Here is a 26954-nt window from a genome sequence, read left to right on the forward strand (position 1 = left end):
AGTTGGGGAGTATCAGTCACCTAAAGAAGACTCAGAATAATAAATACCCTAAGAATTGGAAAGCAAAGGGCTTAGGTAGAGGAATTTAGTCAGAAGAGCAAGAAAAGAGTTGGGAACAGAGCAGGTACTCAAAAAATTAACCTTGATAAAACAGACTGAATTATATTTAAACTCCAAAATGCTTTACTCAGAAGACTGTGGGCAAAAGACAGTGTATTCCTTTACAAATTACATAATCCAAAACTTCCTAAGTCTTCAATTTTGTACTCATTACAGGACATTTTTACAATAATACATTTTGTAATATAATTGCTTACATGTACATAAGAAACACAGATAACTCCAAACCTTCTCTTTTATTGGTGATTATTATTTTAATAAAAGGAGTGATTTAAAAGCATTATTTAAGGAATACTTGTTTAAACTATTTACATTAACACAACTTCAGAGGTGTTATTCCCACCTTGCAGGTAAGGTAAGGAAACTGTGGCCCAAGAGCTTAGGTAATTGGCTGCAGATCATGCAGCTAACAGGTGACCGAGCAACACCTGACTCAACTCTTGGCTACAAAATCCAGCCATTTCTTCATGTCATGCTGCATCCAACCTTCATGCTGTGACATGTAGCTCTCATTGCCCCTTCACTTTCTCATATTTTGGTTATTCTTTCTGAAGTTCTTTAGGTATTATTCTCAGTTCTTTTGTTGTGCTCCTCTTCTGTTTGGCAATTTCATCTTATCCTCAGTTACACAATCACTTCTGCTGATCTGCCTGCCAAATGTGTTTCCTCCAGCCTGGACCTTGCTTTCCTAAGCTTCTCACTCTGTTTCCATTTAGATTTCCTTACCTGTGTCTTGAGGTTCCACTGGAAGCTCAAACTCAATTTTTCAGAACACAGTATTCCTTCTCTTTCAAATGTTTTCCCCTTAATTTTAATTTCTTTTAAGAAGATCACACCCATTCTCGTCATTTAAGCTCCAAATTTAAGGAATCACCTACTACGCCCCCACCCCAACTTGACAATGATTTGAAATGTCAAATGACATGAAATCCTGCCCGTTCTACCTTTTCAGCTGTAGCTTCCAATAGTGCCTTCTTAAATTATATTTTAACCAAATTCAACCATGTGATCATTTCTCTCTCTCTCTTTTTTTTTTGAGAAGAGTCTCGCTCTGTCGTCCAGGCTGGCATGCGGTGGCGCGATCTTGGCTCACTGCAAGCTCTACCTCCTGGCTTCACGCCATCCTCCTGCCTCAGACTCCCGAGTAGCTGGGACTACAGGCGTCCACCACCACACCTGGCTAATTTTTTGTATTTTTAGTAGAGACGGGGTTTCACCGTGTTAGCCAGGATGGTCTCGATCTCCTGACCTCGTGATCCACCCGCCTCGGCCTCCTAAAGTGCTGGGATTACAGGCGTGAGTCACTGTGCCTGCAGAGCCTTCTATGTCTTTCCTTTCCTCCTATTATATTCATTGCCTGAAATGATCTTCCTCCATCTTACTTATGAACCAGTCCTATCTTCCCTCTCCATTCTACAATATTCATTAGGTGCCAATTGTTTTAGGCACCATTTTAAGTCAATAAGACATAACCCTCCCCTCAAAGAGTTCACAATGAGATGAGTGCCATAATAGAAACATCTACCAAGTCTTCTGGAAGCATAAGAGGAGCCATTGACTCTGAGGAGGCTCTACATGGCATAGCCTGTCTACTAACTTACGTGATCATCAGACAGACCTGTCTTGTGCACAGTTAACACTCAACTAACACGTCCTAAATGTCACAGTGCCAAGAATCTTTACTTATTTATTTATTTATTTTGAGATGGAGTCTCGCTCTGTTGCCCAGTGTGTACAGTGGTATACAGTGGAGTACAGTGGTGCAATCTCAGCTCACTGCAATCTCCACCTCCCTGGTTCAAGCAATTCCCCTGCCTCAGCTACTCAGGAATTACACCATGCCTGGCTAATCTTTTTTTTTTTTTTTTTTTTTTTTTTTGTATTTTTAGTGGAGACTGGTTTCACCATGTTAGCCAGACTGGTCTCAAACACCTGACCTCAGGCAATCTGGCTGCCTCGGCCTCCCAAAGTACTGGGATTACAAGCATAAGCCACCATGCCCGGCCAGTGCCAAGAATTCTAACAGACACTGGGAGTGTCTGGAGTTTGCTTATCCTTATAACAACTTTTATTTATTGGTACTTAAATTCTTAGAACTCAGACATTTATTATTGCTTCCTGTTTCATGTTTTCTTTCTTTAAGACCTCTTCATAATGGGGTGTACTAAGTAAAAGTGGTGACTAGCTTCAAAAGAAATAGTGAAGTGTAACAACTTATTCTACCAACGAATACAACTCTACTATCCACTATCCCTTATAAAACTTAAATACAGCACCTAGAAGAAACATAAGAAACGAAAATAGTCCTTACTTTTTCTTTTTTTTTTTTTTTTTTTTTGAGACGGAGTCTTGCTCTGCCGCCCAGGCTGGAGTGCAGTGGCCAGATCTCAGCTCACTGCAAGCTCCGCCTCCTGGGTTCACGCCATTCTCCTGCCTCAGCCTCCAGAGTAGCTGGGACTACAGGCGCCCACCACCTCGCCCGGCTAGTTTTTTGTATTTTTTTAGTAGAGACGGGGTTTCACCGTATTAGCCAGGATGGTCTCGATCTCCTGACCTCGTGATCCGCCCGTCTCGGCCTCCCAAAGTGCTGGGATTACAGGCTTGAGCCACCGCGCCCGGCCACTTTTTCTTTTTTTAAGAGAAAGTCCTTTGAGTTGAATTAAATCCACCTGGGCAAAGAATATTTCTTCCAAAAGGAATGGAAAAACAAAATAAAGCATTTCTTTGGAGTCAATGCCTTTGAGCAATTACTGTGACTCTCATTATAGCAGAAGGAGATGCTATGAAAAATCTTTTAGACCCATAAACTACAGGGTTGAAGTTATAAGTTCGGGAGAAAAATGTGAGGTCATATTAACTGAAGCACTAATTTTTTTAAAGGGTAGATCAGTTTGTTGTACTATTCATGGATCTGGCCTCTACAGACCACTCACTCTAACCCTGTAGGAGACAGTTGGCCCACCTGTAATAACTGAAGCTGACAATGTAAAAATCCGGGACTTTTTATTGAAATTGCACAAGTCGGCATCACTGTCTGAAAGGGAACGTGTTGTGAAGATGACTGAACCCTTATGAACTAGTTTCCCTTTTAGTCTCTGCAAAAATCTTTTATGTATTATTATTTCTATTATTATTTAGAGATAGGGTCTTGTTGTATTGCCCAGGCTGGAGTACAGTGGCACAATCATAGCTCATTGCAAACTCACACTCCCGACCTCAAGCAATTCTCTCACCTTGGCCTCCCAAAGTTCTGGGATTACAGACATGAACCACTGCACCTGCCCCTGGAAGAGTCTTTTAATCACACCTTTTTATCACACTGCTGCAAGAACCCAACCAAGAGATAAACCGATGAGTTTTTTTAAAGATGAAATAGAAAAACTTTTTTACCGTTTACTTTTTAAAATGCCCTTTATACTGCTAGAATAATAAAACTATTGAAAACCAGCCAAAGAGTAGAATTATGTCACACCAAATCAAAATAAGCATCATATTTGTGATTATTTTTAAATTCGCTTTGGCAGATAAAATCACAGTGCCTATCAGATTCATAGACATCAAAATCAAATGAGCAACACTCTTCTTATTCAATTATAGCCTCTTAGAAGCATCTATTTACTCACTATTTAATATTCAGACTGCCATAGAAAAGGCAGGGGCTTCCCATTTTTCTGTTCTCAACTGAAGCCACTCTGCCTGGGTTTAAATCCCCTCTATGCCATATACTAACTGGGGATCTTAAACAAGCTACTTCATCACTCTGGGCCTCAGTCCCTCAATTGTCAAATGAAATTGTTAATATCTACTCTCAGAGGACTTCTGTGATAACTAAATAGTTAAAATTTACTGAAAGTACTTGGAACAGTTTTTAACACACGGTAAGTGCTATAAAAGTTGTGCATTGTTGATGTTATCCCTGCTAGTATTATCCAGATTATGGGAACAGTCTACAACTTGTAAAGTGCTTTTGTAGACACTTTCTTACATTATACCAAATCTCCCCACAAAAGTGAAATAAATTTCTAGTATATTAAGAAAATGGCAAAAATAATAAATGATAAACTGCCCCCAAATCCTAGCTTTTTAACTATTAATTAGTCCTTGGAATTATATACTTATTTTTCACTCTTTTTTTTTTTCATTATTATACTTTAAGTTCTAGGGTACATGTGCATAACGTGCAGGTTTGTTACATATGTATACTTATGCCATGTTGGTGTGCTGCACCCATCAACTCGTCAGCACCCATCCATTCATCATTTATATCATGTATAACTCCCCACTGCAATCCCTCCCTCCTCCCCCCTCCCCATGATAGGCCCCAGTGTGTGATGTCCCCCTTCCCGAGTCCAAGTGATCTCATTGTTCAGTTCCCACCTATGAGTGAGAACATGAGGTGTTTGGTTTTCTCTTCTTGTGATAGTTTGCTAAGAATGATGGTTTCCAGCTGCATCCATGTCCCTACAAAGGACGCAAACTCATCCTTTTTTATGGCTGCATAGTATTCCATGGTGTATATATGCCACATTTTCTTAATCCAGTCTGTCACAGATGGACATTTGGGTTGATTCCAAGTCTTTGCTATTGTGAATAGTGCTGCAATAAACATACGTGTGCATGTGTCTTTGTAGTAGACTAATTTATAATCCTTTGGGTATATACCCAGTAGTGGGATGGTTGGGTCATATGGTACATTTAGTTCTAGATCCTTGAGGAATTGCCATACTGTTTTCCATAATGGTTGAACTAGTTTACAATCCCACCAACAGTGTAAAAGTGTTCCTATTTCTCCACATCCTCTCCAACACCTGTTGTTTCCTGACTTCTTAATGATTGCCATTCTAACTGGTGTGAGATGGTATCTCATTGTGGTTTTGATTTGCATTTCTCTGATGGCGAGTGATGATGAGCATTTTTTCATGTGTCTGTTGGCTGTATGAATGTCTTCTTTTGAGAAATGTCTGTTCATATCCTTTCCCCACTTTTTGATGGGGTTGTTTGTTTTTTTCTTGTAAGTCACCCTAAAGCATGAACATACTTCACTATATAAAATGTACCCTTACAACTTCAACTAAAGTTGAAACAACTTCTGTCTTGGTTCAAATTTCATAGTTTTGTGCTAAGACAAACTCTGGTGCTAAAAGTGATTAATGAATAGGTATAAACAGAACAAGATTCTGTTATGTCTTAGTAATCTTCATTTAAGAATAAAAAAATTCAGATATTGCTACATCACAAGTTCAGCAGAAAGTGACTTCTTTTGACAACTATCCAGTTCTGACTTAAGCGGTGAGAGACAAGTACTGTGTCCCAATTTGCTTTGGGGCATTCTTGATAGTTTACCCTATCTGTGCAGTGGTGGTAGCTTAAATGTGAGTCATTTCCCCAAATTACTTTAATTCAAAAGTAACTGTAGAACAATTGTCAGAAATTTTTGTGTCAGGGTTGCAAATAATTGTTATCAGAGCTGCAATTGCCATGGCAGATATGAGGGAAGAACTAAAAGCACATTAGGCCATTGTGAAAAAAATTTCACCACAGTTGAGAAGTTTGACTTCTGTGCTGGTTCTTCAAATCCAAAATGCATTCCTGATACGCCTCCCATGGAAGGTCTCTTTACTGAGTGAGGACAAGCAAGGAATGTCCTTTACAGCCTTTTCAATATCAGAGTCACTTCCAGGCCACAAGACACTACTTTTAGCCAATGTCTTCATGTGAACACATCCCAGATGTGCTAAATGTAATGTAGCCAAGATAACTAACAACTGCCTTCTGAAATTACAACAAAATATCTCCATAAAAAGACATCTTTTGTGGCCAGAGAAGTCGTGCTGACGGTTTGCGAATATCTGGGAGGATTGGGTGTTTCCCGCCCACTCCCTATTACACCGAGTCCAATGCATCAAAAATTAAACAGCTCAGAAATCATTGCCTTTCACTGATAGAAAGGATAATCAAATTTATGGATCCTAGAAAGGACTAAAATTTTGTATCATTTTTGAGAAAGCACAACTCTGTTTGCCTTAATGGGAGATTAATAGCCTTAGGAATGAAGAGTTCAAGGATGTGTGATATTTGAGGTACAGATACTCACATTCATTCCCATCCCCTTAGAAAAACAATTTAATAAAGTAATATTTTTCCATTATGTAAAATATAATCAAGATATCATGAAAAAATGACAACCAGCATCCTAGAAAACTAAGTCCTCAACTAAAAATTCAAAAGGTAATGAAAACTGCAAACTAAAGATGCCCAATTTAAGACTTACCCTCAAAGATTCATAATTAGCTACTAATCAGCTGAGATCTACAAGGAGGTGATGATATGTATCTGTTGGTCTCCCCATAGTCCCATTTTAACATTAAATTTGGTATTTGCATAATTAGTGTTTCCGTAACCTTTTGGTTTAGTAACAATATATCTGATTAGGTATTTTTCCTCATTTGAATTCCCAGGGGTAAAAAGGTACATTTCCCATTTCAATACAGTATTGTAACAACTATATCTTTGTGGAGTGATATTCTGTCCATCATTGTAATCAACTATATTTTCAGATAACTCCTTTGGGAAAATATGGTCAATCTCTTATAATCTAGCTGTCTAATCATTTGAACATCTTAGTCTCTCTGTCCAAGAAGTTGTATGTCAGTTTTTCTCCCTGTTGCCTTTGCCTAGCTTTCTTAAGATAGGAGACACAAATTTCAATAGGAGTAGTTATGTGCACTCAGAAGATGCTCTTCTCATCAACACAATGACACACTCATTACAATCTTGAAAAATATATGATGTCTCAATGATTCTAGTAAAGAGACTTATGAAAAAACAAGACTGTGGAAAATGTTAGATCCAAATATTCATTCACGATAATGGCAACCTACTTCCAAATTTCTTCTTTCCTCGTTCTTATTAATTGTAAAGACATTTATTACATTTCTACCATGTGTCAGGAAGTAGAAAAGTGAATGCAAAAAGTAATTCTGCAGCATATGCTGAAAGAATTTTCAGATATGTAGAGTTGAGACATATGGCACTGTTTTCCAATATAAATAATCCTCGCCAGACCATTTGATTCCATTGGTGAAATTTAAATGTTTAAACAGTAAATGATGAGGTATAAATATTTGATGATGCTGCTGAATGAAAGAGTGACTTCAATAACCACCCTGAGTTTATCAAATATCCTAGCCTCAAGACAAACAGGGTTGCTGAGAAGGTTTTGTTAGGAGACTATTCTATACTCCATAGATAGCAAGGAATAAAGAAAACTGTATTTGTTTTCTTTGGGGCATTAATTAAAACCTCCCAGTATTTGAATTCCAGGAAGCATACTAACATGAAACCCAACAGACCCTTCTACCTCAACCATTTTAAATACAGGGTTTGCTGAAATTCAGAGTTTGAGAATTTACGCAATCCCTCACCAGTAGGACTTGAGAATGGATTTCACTGCTTGTAATTGTTTAGTTTTCGGAATAAGCAGTCTTCTGACTTTCAGAACAAAAGCTGAGAGGAGGGTAAGTAAGCAAGAAATGAGCAGACAAGCTTTAGATACAATCTTCTTACTGAAGGAAAATGACTGTATTCACATAACATAAATCAGTGCCTCATAAAATCACACTTAAAGACAGTGGCACACAATCATTAAAGTGAAGCCCATAGTCCCCTGGTACACAGTATAAAAACCTACTAGAGTACTATTTGTTACTGAAAAGACTGAAATCAGTGGTGCCAGTGCAGGCATGTGCAAGCTTGCCAAACACTGGGGAAAATGGAACTTCAAGAGGTAATTTCAAAGCTTCTGCAAAGACCATGTTGTTGTATGGGAGGTATATAACTCAGCAATGGACTCAGCTTACAGTCCATCCCAGAGAGCACAAGGGGAAACAGCAGGAGAGGGAAGGAGATTGAAATAAATGAGAAGACTGACACTGATCTGAACAGCAATATGAACTTCAGTGGGAGAAAGGTCTTCCTCCTGGACAATGGGGAAAGTCGTAACTAGTTTGCTGTTTTAAAGTTCGAACCCCAGATTCTGTGACATCTGTTATATTTCCACAATCATTTAGTGAAGTTAGGTGCAACTTTGGAAGGTGGTGTCACAGAAGATGAGGAACAATACATACAGGGACGTATCACCAGCACTATCCTGCCCTATATTGGCCTTCCTGTTTCTATGGAATTTCTTGCATTCTCAACAGTAGTGCAGCAGTCCTTGATCTTTAAGCTGTGACCTCCTGATCCACAAACAAGAGAGTGTGGCTGGCTCACAGGGCAGTGAGATGAGTGCATGGCTCCGAGGAGCTGGCAAGGAAACAATGGGGCAGAAGACCCACCGCCCACCCCCACCACCACACACACACACACACACGCACACGCACACACACACGCACACACGGAGTAAGTGAGAGACAAAGACCTCATTATTTTTCCCCAAAATACTAGAAATAAATTATTCTTAAAAGAGAGGAAGAAAACTATCACTGGTATTGCTTATCAATCAATGCAATATTTGACAACATATGTACGAAGCTAAATTTTAATAAATTCAGAATATATTTAGAAGTTCCTCAGATAGGACAGTCTATGGAATCGATGGAATAGAGGAGTTGTACATGGCACAACTTCAAAGGGAAGCCTTGAGAATTAAACGAGATAATATCTACACACAGTTTAATACATAAGAAGTTCAGTTTATGAATGCTCCCCGCATTGGCAATGATAATGCACGTTAGTGGACCTTTAGAGGAAATGATGTCTCAAAGAGTAATGTGATTGGTTTGAGTCTGGGTTCTTCCACTTACTGGCTTTGTGATCTGAAGAATTTTAATTAACTGCTCCAAGGCTCAGTTTCCCCATCTATGAATAATAATATTTACACTGCAAGGCTATTTAAGGATTAGGAAATCAAATAGGAAAAGCTTTATGTTCCTAGCCCATAGGAAGTACTAAATAAACAGCTACTGTAATATTTTATTTTATGTTTAAAGGAAAGTATTAATAAGTTTCAATCTGGGGAAGACTTGCACAATTGGTGACATAAAGAGGGTATTACAATGCCCAGTGCCACAAGACAGCCATGGCTTTCAGAGCTGACATCAACATCCAGCTCCAACCTTCTATAATTTCTCAAGAGAAGGCAAATGAAAAACAGCATTCATTTTGTGAAAGACTACTTTGAAACCAATTTGATGCTATAAATTCTTAAAAATAACACTTACTTGTGGATAGGTTTCAATCACCCGTATTACATGTGCAAAGCAGAATTCTTCAGAGGATAATTTAGACAGACTTTCCTGGAAGTAGTGTTAAAAGGAAAACCAATATTCCATTTTCTGTGGGAAAAGAGCTATTTTCCCTCCTATTTAGTTTTAACACAAGAAATGTATTAAGTATATTTATAAAGTTATTATCATGCAACAATTGCTCATTAGCGGAAAGGCTGTGCTTCCTAACACATACCCATATGTCTTTCCATAGCCACAGGGTGCCCCTCTAAGTCATTCTTCACTTAACATTCGGAGGCTTGCAAAACAACAGATAACTGGTATTCAGAATACATGACTATACAAAGAGTGTTTATAAATCAATAAGAATCTTGTAGAAAAGCTGACAGAACTGAACTGGCATTTCATATAAGAAATACATACGGCCAGTAAACATGAAAAAAATGCTCACGTTCACTGGTAATCAAAGAAATGCTAATAAAATGGTGAAGACACCATTTTATACCCAATAAATTGACAAAAATTAAGAAGTCTTACAAAATCAAGTGCTGAAGAGGACGTAGATCAAGAGAATGTGGGATGCAAATTGGTACAACTACTTTGGAAAATACATCAATATATGCTCTTAGCCAACAATTTCACTCCCCAGGGGAATGTGCTTATGGAAACAAATTATATCCTAGACATTTAGATCTGCATTGATAGTAATAGCAAAGCAAACAACAAGCAAAACGTCACCTGGAATCAACCCAAATAACAAGTGACAGGAAAATGGACAAATAAATTATGGGATATTCCCAAACTGGAATATTATACAGTAGTAAACATGGATTAAACAGAGCCTCACCATAACACACAACTACTTTGATGAATGTTAGAAACAGAATGATGACAGGGAAAAAAAAGGGAAGTCCTAGAAGACATGCAGTGTGGTATTCAAAATGTGAGCTACCAGTTGCCTCTGGAAGGGGAGGCCAGAACACAAGGTAGACACAAGTTACAGGTAATGTTCTCATTCTTCAGTTGGGTGAGGAATTCGTGAGTCTTTATTATATTATAATAATTATATTATAATGCTTTATAGTTAAAATTTATGTTGTATATATTTCTTCATAAAAATCCAATATCATAGTAAAAGAAAATGCTCAAGAAATATTACACATCATGATGACAGCTTCCTACATAGGATGTTCTGTTGCTTTCCAGCTCTCTTTGAATCCTGGCTAAAATCCATAGCACTATTTTAGCGGATGATACACGATGCAACACCTACAGATTTGAGCCACTGTCTCACTGACCTCAGAACAATCCATATCTTCCTCTTGCGACACAGCTTCTTAGTGTCTTTTCATGCTCCCTTTTGCTTCAAGACATCAGCAGATGATGTTCTCTTTCACCAGCCATGCTTTCTGTCCCCCGACCCTGAGTCCTCCTAGCTTTACTTAACTCCTACTTAACCTTTAGATCTCAGCTCAACCATACTTCCTCAGGGTCATCCTCTCTAACCTCACCAAGTCAATTCTCATTAAGTCCTCTTATAGCATATACATCACCATGTACTTTAGCTGTATATTTACTTATACTAATCTTTCAATGATTTCTATCACCCTCTATTAGATTATAAGTACCATGAGGACAGGAACTGTACCTTTCTTTTCCTTTTTGGCTGACCATTGATTCCAACACCTAGCCCCAAAGCCAGCAAATTAAGTACTCAATAAATATTTTTGACTGAATGTATGAATCAATGATTTTGAATAGCGATCACTCAATTTATCAACAAAATTTGATGCTGAGTGCCCTCCTATTCAAGGATGGCTGATATATGTTGTATATTATGTCTGACAGCTTTGGAAAACATTTGAGATTTATTCAATGTTACTTGCACATTACATATTTTTAGTAAAAGGCTGGGTGCCTTGTATTAATACTAAAACTACAAGGCACCCAGCCTTGTACTAAAAATTTAAATATTTAGCATAGTACTAAAAATACAAGATGCCCAGCCTTGTACTAAAAATACTTAAATTGCAAATATTAAATTGTATTACTGGTTCATGCCTGTAAACTCAGCACTTTTGGAGGCCAAGGCATAAGGATTTCTTGAGCCCAGGAGTTCAAGACCAGCCTAGGCAATATAGAGAGACCTCTTCTCTACAAAATTAAAAAAAAAAAAAATTAGCCTGGTGTGATAACATACGTCTAGGGTCCCAGTTACTCAGGAGGCCTACGCAGGAGGATCACTTGAGCTCAGGAGTTTGCGACTGGCCTGGGAAACTTAGCAAGACTTCATCTCTAATAAAAATAGGAAAATAATCTGGGTGTGGTGACATAGGCCTGTGGTCCCAACTACTAGGAGGCTGAGGTGGGAGGATCGCTTGAGCCTGGGAAATCAAGGCAGGAGTGAGGCATGACTGCACACTGCACTCCAGGCTGGGACACCCTGTCCAGCCTGGGAATCCTGTCTCAAAAAAAAAAAAAAAAAAAAAAAGCACATAAAATTCATTACCTACGGTTGGCTGAAAGAAGGAAATTACGTTGAAATCCAACATGCAAAATGTTAGAACACTTAAAAGACGGACAATTTCTATATTTAGCCTGAAAGACTGGAAGGTAAAATACCAATTAATGATCGCAAATGTAGCCTAATACAAGAGAACACACTAATATCCCAAAAGTCCAGTCCAGGTTATCCCCCTGCTACAATGTGTCTATTGCAACAGGATTTTCATATTTTACTAAAAAACAAAGAAACCACCTTAAGGCTGCACATCATGCAAGGATCTGACTCAGCAACATAATTCCTAATATTATGTGAATATGTCAATTCGAAGAGATACAAATTCACTATTCTCTTTTTAAAATATTATGTTTGTGTCATAATTTATAATAGAAGATAAAGATAATTCTTTTATCTCATTTTTCCTCATGAAATAAATCATTTCATTACTATAGTGTTTATTGCTACATTAAAAATTATACAAATCTAATCTTAATCATTTCTTGCATCTATTTGTCCAGGAGGCCACATATTTGGCCTACTTTAATAGGAGCAATTATCTGCTCCCATGAGCTCCTAATTGTGTTTTATATGCAAATCATAATTTTCAAAGAATTTTGCAGAGAGAAAACTAGGAGACAATGATTTAGAACTAATGAAAAATAGAAATCCTTTAAATTTTCATCAACATTTCAAAGCACTAAAACAATTATTACTACAAGAAAATGAGGTCTCAGTTCAAACAAACCTGGAGATGCCTGAACTAATTAAAGGGGCCAAGTGCCAAATGTTTACCTTAGAAAGGTCTTTTTAAGAAAGGCTTTATTAGACTTATTATGGTCGTATGAACGCTATTTTGGAAGTCAGTTTGATTCCCTGTGGCATATACCATGATAGATATTTCACGACTTTAATGCATTTAGAACTATAACTAGAATCCAGGGCACTAAGAAAGTAAACCTTTATTTTGAATAACATGAAAAGCACATTTGCTGGTAAGGAAGCATGGCTGTTTGGTAGTACTGTGGTGCTAGCCTCTGAATTATAAATGTGGATTTTCACAGGTTTGTGAATCACCTATTGAAATGAGCTTCTGGATAAAACAAGATGAAACATTCTCAGGCTGAAAAGAAAATTTAAAATCTTTAGTAAACTTGATTTGAGGTAAACCAGCTTTTCTGAATTAGTGAATTGAAGAAAGGAAGACTCATTTCAGTGAACTATAGGTTGCTGATGCTGATCTAATACTCCTAAGGCGGGGAAGAATAATGAGTCAATGAGTATCTCTCCACTCTTCTCTCTCTCTCTCCCCCGCCCCCTCTGTGTGTGTGTGTGTGTGTGTGTGTGTATGTCAGTGTGTATGTGTGTAATATATACATATATCTATTTTTGTACTCATGGATATTGATGCATATTTGTAAAATGAATTAGGTCTTTGAAGATTCTTGCTCTCTCCCCTGAGTGTTGGTAAGCATAAATGACTGGGTTGCCTTCAAAAAAAAAGGGAGCAAGCACATCTCTTTTCTGCTTTATTTCATTGATACTAACGCACCCATTTCTTTCCCGCATGTTTTAACATTTCTAAATTACAGGTCACTTTAAAATCAATGGTGTGCTTTAGTTTAACTGGCAGCATTTATTTCTTTTTAGGGATACATAAAATTATGGATTGACGAACTATATTGAGTGAAAAAATAAGTACACCTTTTAATCTCGTATCATATCAAATATTCATTGCTTCACAGTATGTGGCATCAGTATTATATCTGTTTTCTAGTTAAAGTAAGATGAAAACATACAGAAATTTAGAGATTTAACCTTTGCCATCAAACAGTTCTTTTCAGTGTTTTTCTCTTTTTCATGATACATTTTCTACATGTAGCCCAATTTACCACTGTAAGTGTTGATATCATAGGCCCCGCGTGGGCTTACATTAAAATTAGTAAGGAAAGTGACAATATTGATAGAGATGAGAGGTATATTTATCTTACAAATCAAGAGTAATGGAAAAGTAAGTAAGTAAGAGACACAAATGGAACTAATTTCTGACCCATGGACAATATTACATTTCTCTCCTTTTAAAAAAAGTTGCCCCTTGATACCATCTCACATCCACTAGAATGGCTAAAATAAGTGATCTGGGGACATGGAAAAAGCTGACATTGTGATCTGAACAGTAACACATGTTGGTGAGGATGTGGAGAAATTGGGACCCTCATAAACTGCTAATGGGAATAGAAAATGGTGCAGTCACTTTGGCAGTTCCAAAAATTTAAATGTAGAGTTACCATACATCCCGGCAATTCCACTCCTAAGTATTTACCCTAGAGAAATTAAAACAGAGGTCCACACAAAAACTTGTACAGAATGTTCATTGCAGCATGATCCATAATTGTAGAGACAATCCAAATGTCCACCAAACGATGACTAGATAAACACAATGTGGTATATGCACATAAGAGAATATTATTTGGCAATAAAATGGTACTGAAGCGCTGATACGTGCTAGAACATATATGAGCATTGAAAACATTATGCCAAGTGAAAGGAGGCAGTCACAAAAGACGACATATTGTATGATTCCATTTACATGAAATGTCCAGAAGAGGCAAATTTATAGAGACAGAAAAAGACAGAAAATAGATGAGACAGAAAATCGACAGGCAAGGGCTGGGGCTGGGAAGAATGGAGGGTGCCTTCTAAGAGGCATGGGGTTTCTTTTAAGGGTGATGAAAATGTTCTAAAATTAAACAGTGGTATTGGTTGTAGATCTATAAATATACCAAAAAACTCTAAATTGTACACTTTTGTAGGGTGAATTTTATAGCATGTGAATATCTCAATAAAGCTGTTACCAAAATATAAAATAAATCCATTAGACTGGTTAAGGAAAATCACTCCTTAAATAATATTAAAGTATATCTCTTAAGGAAAATAACGTCAGTTCTGTCCAAATTTTTGCTAAGCAGCTGAGCTGCTATTTGCCAGAAAGTTCTGCATTTAAGTGCATCTGTGCAACAGATATAATGGCACATGTTTTGAATGTTACATCTGTTAGTAAATGTAGACAGGATCAAATTGCTAATTAAACATGAAATTGTATGTGTCAATTAGGAGCCAATTTCTTTTTAAAACTGTCTAAAGTTTAGGGCACAATAAATCAAGCTAGTATCTGGAACTGTTTGAGTCTTGACCTGTGTGGGAAGGCGGTCCAGTGCACTGAATATAGGCTAGACAGTTTCCATGGATACCTCACACTACTTGAGGTGTAGAAACTCAAAATTATAAACAACTTCATGGAAATTATGGTTCACAAAGTATATTAGTTTAAAAATCCCTCATCATCCTAAAAATAATCCCGGAATTTATTTTGTTAACAAGTAGATAAGGGTTTTTTGTGTGTGTGTGTGGGTAGGGGTGGGGAAAGAAGGGAAACAAATTTTTAAAAGGACAGCTTTTAAGTTCCTTTGTAATTAATAAGCGAGGAAGAGACATCCAAAATGTTGCTCTCATCATAAGCTTTACAGCAAACCTCAAGAGTTTAAAGACAGTTTGCTTTTACAGGAACTAACCCTATTGAATTATGCCAGCTGAGTTTAATTAATCTAGCCACTGCATATTAATATGCTAGTCTTTCCAAATAAACGTACACTATAATTACAACCAGGCTACTCCACCCACCATCCTTTTACTCCTTCCCATGAAATAAGACTACATATCTTCCAGATGTGACAGAAAAGCCATTGTGGTATTTGCCAACCATTTCAGAATTAAACATAATAAAGGATGAGAAGAAGACATGTAGCTTCCATAAGAAAAGAAGATGCTTCCCACAGACTTTGTTGACAAGACCTGACCACACACCTGTTTATTTACAGCTTTAGCAGGCTAGAGAAGGAGGAGTGAGAAGATCACACTGTCAGCTTTTTCCATGTCCCCAAATCACTTCCACTGTTAAGCAGTCAGGTCCCAGAACGCCAAAGGCAATCAGCATGCATAGAGATGCAGTCATTTTCTTTGGACCACTTAATCTAGTCATTACAGGAGGACCCGCAGGACTAAGGTAAAGAACACAAATTGTTTTAATAATGGAGATGAACGAATCAGTCAATTTGATTTGAATTAAACTAATATTAGATTATGTATCAGGACAGTTTCACAAATGTCATCTCATTTGGTGCTCACAGCAAACTAACACCTAGCTTAGCAGCAAGGAGCTACTGCATTATCTGTTCTTCCGAAATTTTTTGAGGAGTGTGCATTTGTTTTAAAGCAAAATAAAGACAGCTTTTTGAAAAATTATAAAATGTTCACTAGACATGTTGGGGGCAGAAGTTGATAGTGAAAGATCACAAAAAAAACTATACCAAGGAATATACTTATATTAAGTATATCTCTGCTCTAAAAACATTTCCTACGCTATTGTCAACTCTTCTCCCTATTTCAAATTCACTATCATCTTGACTTCCCCAAATTCTGTTTTCTCAGTCTCTTTTTTCCTGAGCTGTAACCAATCATTTCCTGTCAATCCTTCTTCCTTCTTCTGGGTGTCTAATTGTTTCAAAGTAGAAGAGTGTTCCACAAGTGATCACCCAGTCTGTGGAACAGGAGCACCCTTCACACCTCTGTGCATTACACTGCTCCCAGGGCCTTTCCCACCAAATCCTCCTTGCTCTTCTCATCTATTTAATGTCACTGTCTTGAAGAAGCTGTTTCTGACACCCCTCCCCAAACCAGTTTGTGCCCTCTGGTTGCACAGTCATACAGCACTCTGGACTTCTCCTTCAGAGGAAATTTAAAATAGAAATTAATTAATCCCTGTCCAACTATTTGGTTGGTATATGATTTTCTCACTAAACGCCAAGAAGGTGGAGTGATTGTTCATTGTTGCCTTTCCAGGGCTGAGCAGACATTCAATAACTTTTTTTATATGTATTTACTGTCTCACCCATTTTTTTTCTATTTCCAAATACCTCTGCATTCTGTCATTTCCATAATTTCCTAATAGATTTTTTCATAGAATTCATATTCTTGCTTTTCAAAATCACCTAAAAAGTCATACTATGACACAAACATTCTTTATCCTATTTTGACCTCTGATGAATAGAAAGTAATTACTCTCAGCATATGTGGGACCAATGTGTAAACATGTGTGGGACCACGTTTGGGACATGTGTGAGGCCAACACATAGACAGCTGGCGGCTGGTAGAACATAGCCACAAATCAAGTCTTGAAGTCTAAGCCATCTCTGTCTGCCATTTACACCCTCAGGCCCCATCAGTTTCTTTAGTTCTGTCCTCCTCAAAGCCTTTCCACACAATCTGACTATTCCTGACACTAAAATCTTCTCTGTAATGTCTGTCATCCTAAACAACCTCCCAGTACCTCTCTGCCTCATCTACTCTTCATCTCATTTCCATCCTCAGTCAAAAATATCTTTTGCTCTTGGCTTTACCCCTGTGAAAGGAAAATAAGTCCCAGGACCCCAAAATGACTAAGCCAAAGGGAAAATCAAGCTGGGAACTGTGTCAGGCAAACTTGCCTCCCATTTTATTCCTAAATAAGATAGCTACAAAGATTTAAAAACAAAAACAAAAACAAAAACCTACAGACCTCCCTCACAATTTGCCTACAAGAAAATTCCTTGTGGGCCCCCAGATCTTTACCCTAAAACAAGTCTGGTGAATTTCACTCTGGCAACGTAAATTGACAGCTTTTCTTCACAGGTGCAGGACATAACTCAAAGTCATCTCTCTGTTCATCTGAGACAAATGCATATCTGATTGCTTCCTCTGCCCTACTGCTTATGTAAAAATGCAGATTCACTGGGCCAGACTAAGGCATAAGTGACTATTTCTCTACCCACCCCCCACATGGAAATTGTGTATCAAGTGAAAGGCTGATCAAAGACTCAAAAGAATGCAACCTTTTGTCTCTTATCTACCTATAACCTGGAAGCTCCCGCTTTGAGTTGTCTCACCTTTCCAGACCTAGCCGAAGTACATCTTACACATATTGATTGATGTCTCATGTCACCCTAAAATGTGTAAGAGTAAACTGTGTCCTGACCACCTTGGACACATGTCGTCAGGACCTCCTGAGGCTGTGTCATGGGTGCATCCTTAACCTTGGCAAAATAAACTTTCGACATTGACTGATACCTGTCTCAGATTTTTGGGGTTCACACCTCTCAATGGACAGGGAAGGGAAACAATTTTTTTTTTTTTTTTTTTTGAGACGGAGTTTTGCTCCGTTGCCCAGGCTGGAGTGCAGTGATCTCGGCTCACTGCAACCTCTGCCTCCCAGGTTCAAGCAATTCTCTGCTTCAGCCTCCTGAGTAGCTGGGATTACAGGCACCCACCACCTCGCCCGGCTAACTTTTTGTATTTTTAATAGAGACGGGGTTTCACCATCTTGGCCAGGCTTATCTTGAACTCCTGACCTCGTGATCCATCCACCTCGGCCTCCCAATGTGCTGGGATTACCAGCGTAAGCCACCGCGCCCGGCCGGGAAGCAATTTTTAACTCTAAAGCATGTGAGCAGACACTTTACTATAAGACACTCTGCAGTTATTGTGAAACATAGAATGCTGCCTGTATGCCCAGGGGATTTCACAGGTTTATGAAAGCCATTTCCATCCTGCATTTTAAAACCCCTGCTTAAATTCAAATTAAGATTCATTATGCTTTTGCCATGATACTAACATTTTAACCCGGTGAAGAAAGAATATTAATATTCTTTTTATTCTGGAAAAAGTAAAATGTTTTCTAAAGATCCAGTGTCAAAGATACCATCAGATATCCATGCCCCACAAATCTGTAGTTACCAACACAAGAGAGTGAAAGACAGACCCGCTAGTTTACTGCTACAAGAAGCCAAGTGTTAAAGGCTGGCTGGCTGCTTACCAAATCCTCTCCCTTTTCTTCTGGGCACACAACAAGGCTACATTTCTTAGTCTTCTGTCCAGCTAGGTGAGGCCATGTGGCTGAGTCTAGGCAAAGTGAAGGTAAGCAGAAGTGCCATGGAAATGGCCCTTGTGGGAATCTTGTGTCCCTTCCTCTGCTGTAGCTTAATGTGGAAAAGCAAAGTGGCCTAGGGAGATTCCGAGCCCATCATGGAAGCAACCTAGGAGGCTGAACTACCAGGGAAGCCAGCTCATAGAAATGCTGCCCGACTAGAAGCACTCACACTGGAATTTTAACTTTTGCTATACAACTTAAGTGAACTTTTGTTATACTAAGCCACAGAGAATTTCAGGTTTAATTGTTTCATTAGCTAGTTTACCTTAAATAATACAGGCCAGTTTGGGTCACTCTGAATGGGCAATTACTTCCCGTCCTGGGCAGCTCCAGCTGCGACTCGTCCTGGGATACTTTGTTCAGACCTCTCTCTCTCTCTGCAGAAACCCTGACTTTGAGCACAAGCCAGCCACGAAGCTGCCATGAAAAGTCATCTGGGAATATAATTTCATCTACACCCGAGTTTTTCAGGTTTCTCTTGTCTCAGCATTCCCTCTTTCCAGTACCTCTGCCTTATGTCTTCTATCCAATTTTTCCATTGTCTCCAAATTTTCTTTATTGCAATTATCTGTCACACACACACACACACACACACACACACACACACACACAACCCTACTTCCCCTCCCACCCCATGGTAGTCCCTGAACGGAAGTCTCATACATAAAAGCTATCCAGGAGGAAAATCAAGTGGACTTCAGGACACATGTATGTCACCGACTATTTCAAAATTATCTCTAATATCCATTTGCTGTGTTTCCACCAAACTTGTCATTTGTCCATTTTCATTTGTCCCATGTTTGAACTTCTGAAAATATTTCCCTTTCACAATGATGGCTGAAGGATTAATAAGCCTCCTTAGAAATCTGTCAATTAAATATGTATCTTAAGAACAATGTGATACTTATAAACCATAGAATGCATAATTTTGGTCTTGCTTTTTAATATTTTATCAGCTATGGAAGAAGAGTGAGCTAAATTCCTTAGTGTAATCAGCTCTTTTGTTAAAAGCTTCCAATTAACTGCAATTTTTTTTTTTTTTTTTTTTTTTTTTTTTTTAAAGAGAAAGAGTTTAGAAACAGGGAGGGAAAAGAAGAAAGGGTGAATGAATTGAAGGATAGTACTGGCTGGGATTTATATCAATTTATGTTTGATATGCAAAAAACAAAGTGATTACAGTATTGCTGTTTCCTTTAATGAAGTCTCGAAAATGATTTAGGGGAGTATTTACTGCAGTCATGATATTTCTAGGCTTGAAAGAAATCCACACAAAAAGATATTCTGCTGTATCAGATCAATTGAGTTCCAGCCTGGCAAGAAGTGATGATAATTATTGGAAAGTAAATTGTTATGTTTTTGTCTGACTGCCTCTTGCCTTGGCACGTGCTATTTTCAACTCTGTCTGGAAATAATAGTACATTGAGCCATCTTGGGTGACTTACATAACCCGCTACTATCATTTGAAAACTGTCAGCTCCAGTAACTTGCTACTGTTTGTACAGTTTCACTATTGGAACACTGACTTCATTTCATTTGTTTTCTGCCTGTTGCCAAGAGCTGTATGTTAAAAGGAAAATTAAGTATAAAGCTTCACCTTTAATCTAAATTCACACCATTTTCAATTTGGTTACTCATAATAATAAAAAGTAAATACGATTTAATGAAGAGCTGACTATAAAATAGTTCTTATTTTAATATCAATTAAAACTTACATTGTAGCTATGACTAATTAGCCAGGCAAAACATAATTATTTCTACTGTCTGAAACTATAACAAAAGACCAAGAAATTAGTCTTCAATCAGAATATATGTATAATCATATTATATACTTATATGTATAATCAAATGTATACTTATATGTATAATAAGTATAATCAAATTATACTTCAATCAGTATCTATGTATTTTCTCATCAGTTTAAAGTAAGATGATGGAAAATTATCCTCCTAAATTCCAGGTAATTTAACAAATATACAGAGTAATTTCTACCTCAGTAGCAAAATACCAACAGAACAGTGAAAAACAGGGTCTACAAGATCTTACTCAGATTGAACCAGTTTACTCCAGTATCAGCAAAATAACAAGAAAAAAGAATCTATAAGTTAAAAGACACAGGGAGAAAATAGGAATTTTGCATCATTTATCAAAGAAAGTAATGTTCTTGGAATGCTCAAATATTAGCACCAAATTCTAATACTAAAACTTTTCTTTAAAATAAATGAAAGGCAAAAAAGAGAAAAGCAGCATGTCTCTCATTTTCTGCAGTGATTTTCTGGGACAAGTGTGAACATTATTTTACTTCCACATTTGAACAGCACCTGCTATAATTTTTGTATTGCCTGTGTAAACTACCAAAGCCCTGATATTAAACTGCTATTCCTTAAGGCCCATACTGACTTCTGGTATGTGCATGGCTAATGAATTTAGTATCATTATACTTCTGTGGAAATCAACGAAAAGGAGAAGAAAACAAAAGCCTGAAAACTCAATTTTCAGCAAAAGGAAGAGACGGATATAATCCATAAACTACAGAAGACATATAAGAGCTGTCCATATCAGCAGCCATCAGGCAGAAGTCAAGCAGGAGAGAGTACAGAGAAGCACTGAGAGTGGCCACATGGCCCAGCCGCAGCCCCAAGAAGTTAAGGCAAAAATCTATCTCCTGAAGTGAAGGAGCCCAAGAAACACCAAAGCTGCAACTCATATTTGTATCCACAGAAGTCAGAATTAGGGGGATAAAAGGCAATGTCAGAAATGCAGAGGGGATGGGTATGGTGGCTCAGGCCTGTAGTCCCAGCACTTTGGGAGGCTGAGGCAGGTAGACAGCTTGAGCCCAGGAGTTCAAGACCAGCCTGAGCAACATGGAAAAATCCCATCTCTACAAAAAAAAAAAAAAAAAAAAAAAAAAAAAACCAGCTGGGTGTGGTGGTGTGGTGTCATGAGCATGTAGTCCCAGCTACTTAGGAGGCTGAGGCAGGAGGATTGTTTGAGCCCTGAAGGCAGAGGTTGCAGTGAGCCACGATTGCACCACTGAACTCCAGCCCGGGTGACAAAGTGAGACCCTGTCTCAAAAGAAAATAAAAAAGAAGAAGGAAAGGAAGTGAAGGGGAATGGAAAGGGGAGGAGAGGGGAGGGGAGGAGGGAAGGGGAGGGAGGGGGAGGGAGGGGAGTTTGAGGGGAGGGTATGGAACTGTCAGGGAATTTATGAGGGATTCCGGGAAACCTTTCTTTTCATTTTATTACTGTCGTGTCCTTTCCTTTCGTCCCGTTTCCTTGCTTTTCCCCCTTTCCCTCTTTCCCTTTCCTTTCCTCTTTCATTTCCTTTTCATTTCCTTGCCTATTCCTTTCCGTTCCTTCCCTTTCCTTTCCTTTGCCCTTCGTATCCTTTCTTTTCCTTTCCTTTCCTCTTCTTCCCCCTCCCTCCTATTGTCTTCCCGATAACCATCAGAGTAGCCATATTTTTAGGATGTGCTCCAGCTTTGTGACAGCAGAAAAGCACTTTGGCGGTCTTCAAAGACTTCCCATAAATTACCGGTTGTATCAACGGAAAGAATATATATGAGGGATATAAAGGGGAAGAGAAAGGTGAGAGATGCTAGAGCAAAGCTTATCAATAGATAGCACTCGTGGATTATGCAAACAAATTAAAATCATTATAACAAATTTTGACATGCATCTTTAACATGATGATGAAATCACCTCTATAAAGGAATGCTGCATAGCAAAGAGATAAGAAATTCAGGTAGCAATTGTGGAAAAAATAGTAGGAGATGAAAATTTAAAAAGTATTTCTTTGGAAATGAATAAATAATTGGAAGGGACACAAACAAGCTCGACACTACAGCAAACAAAGGGATGCAGAGGATAGATAAGAGAAAAAAATAAAATGAATATTTCAAAAATCTCTTCAAAAGTTAAAAGAGAACGTAAAAGAAAAAAGACAGAGAATGGAAGATTCAGCATATACATAATTGGAGATCTGAAGAAGGAAACAAAAGAAATGGAAGTTAACAAATAGTTTTAAAATATATACTGTAATAGAATTATCTTAAATGTAAGAATATTTAAAGAGTATAACATCGATGACAAATGAGAAAACTAGGAACTAGTTTTTTAAACTTTAAAAGATCCCTTGCATCTAGAAAATAAACTCTCCTTAAATAACTGTTAGAAGAGAGAAATTCTAAAGAGACTTTCTGAAAAACAATAATAATTAAAATACTGTATATAGGGAGATGCTATGGGATGCAACTAAAGTAGTGCTAACAGCAAAAGAAACTATCAACTGACTTAACAGACAACCTACAGAATGGGAGAAAATATTTGCAAACTCTGCATCCAATGAAGGTCTAATATCCAGAATCTATAAGGATTTTAAACAAAATTAACAAGCAAAAAGGAAACAACCCCATTAAAAAAACAGGCAAAGGACACGAACAGACACTTCTCAAAAGAAGACATACATGTGGCCAACAAGCGTATGAAAAAATGCTCAATGTTACTAATCATTAGAGAAATGTAAATCAAAACCACAATGAGATAACATCTTACACCAGTCAGAAAAGCTATTATTAAAAAGTAAAAAACTAACAGATGCTGACCAGGCATGGTGGCTCACGCCTGTAATCCTAGCACTTTGGGAGGCCAAGGCGGGTGGTTCACCTGAGGTCAGGAGTTCGAGACCAGCCTGGCCAACATGGTAAAACCACATCTCTACTACAAATACAAAAATTAGCCAAACATGGTGGTGCATGCCTGTAATCAATCCCAGCTACTCAGGAGGCTGAGGCAGGAGAATCACTTGAACCCAGGAGGCAGAGATTGCAGTGAGCTGAGGTTGCACCATTGCACTCCAGCCTGGGCAACAGAGCGAGACTCTGTATCAAACAAAACAAAACAAAACAAAAACTAACAGATGGTGAAGAGGTTGCAGAGAAAAGAAACACTTATACACTGCTGGGGATAATGTAAACTAGTTCAGCCACTGTGGAAAGCAGTTAGGAGATTTCTCAAAGAACTTAAAACAGAACTACCATTTGACCCAGCAATCCCATTACTGGGAATAAGACCAAAGGAATATAAATTATTTTAACATAAAGTCACATATACAGGATGTTCATCACAACATCATTCACAATTGCACAGACATGGAATCAACTTAAATATCCATCAACAGAGGAATGGATAAAGAAAATGTGGCACATATATACCGTGGAAATACTACACAGCCCTAAAAAAGAATGAGATCATGTCCTTTGCAGCAACATGGATGGAGCTGGAGGCCATTATCCTAAGCGAACTAACACAGGAACAGAAAACCAAATACCCCATGTTCTCACTTATAAGGAGGAGCTAAACATTGAGTACATATGAACACAAAGAAAGGAATAACAGACACCAGGTCCTACTTGAGGGTGGAGGGTGGAAGAAGGGTGACGATCTAAAAACTAGCTACCGGGAACTATGCTTATTACCAGGGTGACAAAATAATCTATACATTAAACCCCTGCGACATGCAATTTACCTAATATAACAAACACATGTACCCCTGAACCTAAAATAAATGTTGTCGGGGAGGGGGGCAGGAATACATACAAATAAAAAATAAAGCAGCGCTAAGAGAAAAATCTGTATCCTCAAAACATCCATAGAAACAAAAATAAATGTCATATCCAAAAATAAAACATAGAGAAATTTTAAACCAACTTATTAAATATAGAAGCATGGTGTAATGAGGTTGAAAAGAAATATAAATAGCACTAATAAATACATTTTTTAAAAATTTGCTTTCTGAGCAAATTAACCAGCAGAAACCCTAGTAAAGAAAGAAGAAAAGCCTGAAATACTAAGTAAAACATTGCAAGAAGGAAATAACTAAAGAAACAGAAAAAAATGAAACCATCATAAGATTTTCTAGGATCAACAAGATTTTTCAACTACGTAAACTTTTTTGAAAGACTGCATAAAATGAATAATTTTCTAGAAAAATAAAATTTGTCAAAATTGAACCCAAATGAGGCAGAAAATCTAAAGGGACCATTTTCACATAATAAATAAAGGAAAATTGTCAAAGACCAACACAGCCCAAAAAGCACCAAGCCCGGATAGTTTCACAGGGAACTTCTCCCAAAGAGAAGATCAATCCAGCACTTTTAAACTGTTTCAGAGCAGAAGAAAATAAGAAAAACTTCCAAAGTCTTCCGATGAAACAAATAAAAACCTAACAAATAGTGATCAACAATTAAAAAAACTACAATATTTTTATAGGTATCATTGTGTACAAACACACACGTGTGTGTGTGTGTGTGTGTGTGTGCTGGTGAATTCCATGACTCAGTGGAATTTGTTTCAGGAATGCAAAGATGGCTCAATATTAGAAATATTAGGAAATTGCTAACAAAATATAAAGTTTATAGAAATATAGTATGTATATAAAATATCAAAAGTCCTATGATTATGCTTTATAGATGCTGAAGAGCCATTTGACAAAATTTAATTTCAATTTTGATTTTAAAAATGAGTATAATAAATAGATGCTTCTTTAACAAAATAAAATATATTTATCTTGTCCCAAAAGCCAGCATCATGCTTAATGGGAAATATTAAAGGCATTCTCAATAAGGCCCGATAGAAACAAAGATGTCCATTATCATTAATATTTAACATGTGCTGGATGTACAAGCCAAAACAATTAGCAGAGATAAATGATGTAGGGACAAAATATTTAGAAACCATCAATATTTGCAAATGATGTCATTTTGTCCTGTGAACACCAAAGACAATAAAATGAAAAACTACTGAAAACAGTAAGAGAATTTATTAAGGTAATGAGGCTTAAAACATAAAGATGTTCTCCTAATTACTGATACCCCATAAACTATAATAAAAAAAAAAGGAAAAAAAAGAAAAAACAATTATTCAAATAAAACATTTAAACTAGAAAAAAAGAGGTTCTCTATGAACTAATATGGCAAAATCAACGAGATATATTAAGTAAAAAGAACAAGGTGTGAAATGGTGGTATGATAAGTGATATTACAGAAATATACATATTGTGTTTGCTTGTATATACATAAAGGAACTCTGAAAAGATACATAAGAAACCAATAATAGTGATTATCTGACTGGAGGTAGGTGGGAGGATGGGAACAAGGTGCAAGGACCATGAAGGTGGGAGAGAAACTATTGTTGTTACATTTTGGTACTATGCAGTATATTACCTATTCAAAAATTAAATGTAAAATAACTTTTTTTTTTTTTTTTTTTTTTGAGACAGAGTCTCGCTCTGTCGCCCAGGCTGGAGTGCAGTGGCCGGATCTCAGCTCACTCAAGTTCCGCCTCCTGGATTTATGCCATTCTCCTGCCTCAGCCTCCTGAGTAGCTGGGACTACAGACGCCCGCCACCTCACCCGGTTAGTTTTTTGTATTTTTTAGTAGAGACGGGGTTTCACCTTGTTAGCCAGGATGGTCTCGATCTCCTGACCTCGTGATCCGCCCATCTCGGCCTCCCAAAGTGCTGGGATTACAGGCTTGAGCCACCGCGCCTGGCCTGTAAAATAACTTTTAATTGAGATAGTTTTCTTAACGTTCTCAGAGAAACATACCAGTTATTGAGCTATTTTGCCTCTCAGCTCCAAACTGGCCCTTGTGATTTGGGGCTGAAATTTTATGGATCACATTTCTGCTTTGCTGGCTAGATCTAGGATAGACTTTGCCAGCAGGAAGTATGAGAGGGAGATTGCATGCAACCTGGGAGGAAGAAGAGACTCCAGGAAGGAAGAAGAGACTTGTTCCTCTTCTCTGCTTCCTATGGGCTTCCTGTTGACTTCCTGTTTTTGCTTCTTGTTTTGTGAGTGTCATTCCAAACACACTTTATTCTGGCAAGGGTGGTTCCTGCTCAAAGCCACAAGTAACGCAGTCTGTAGTTTTCCCAACATGCCTTTCCCTCAGAAATAGCTGCTCCTGGCCTTTGCCAGTGGTCCCCAAAGTCTGAGTTCCAGCCACATGGGACCTCTCATCCAAGTTTTAAGTTGCTTCTCTTTGCTCCTGATGTAGGGGTGAGATCTGCTTCATGAAATGGCTATCT

The 26954-nt window shown here is 37.8% G+C and overlaps 1 protein-coding gene across 1 annotated transcript in view; it reads right to left on the bottom strand.

Moving 5' to 3' along the window:
• Window positions 1–26954, bottom strand: part of ITPR2 (inositol 1,4,5-trisphosphate receptor type 2) — a 493060-nt gene that overhangs the window by 157560 nt on the left and 308546 nt on the right. The gene's annotated exons all lie outside the window — the stretch shown is intronic.

The sequence above is a fragment of the Rhinopithecus roxellana genome, chromosome 10, assembly GCF_007565055.1.
Source record: "Rhinopithecus roxellana isolate Shanxi Qingling chromosome 10, ASM756505v1, whole genome shotgun sequence".
NCBI classification, from domain to species: domain Eukaryota; kingdom Metazoa; phylum Chordata; class Mammalia; order Primates; family Cercopithecidae; genus Rhinopithecus; species Rhinopithecus roxellana.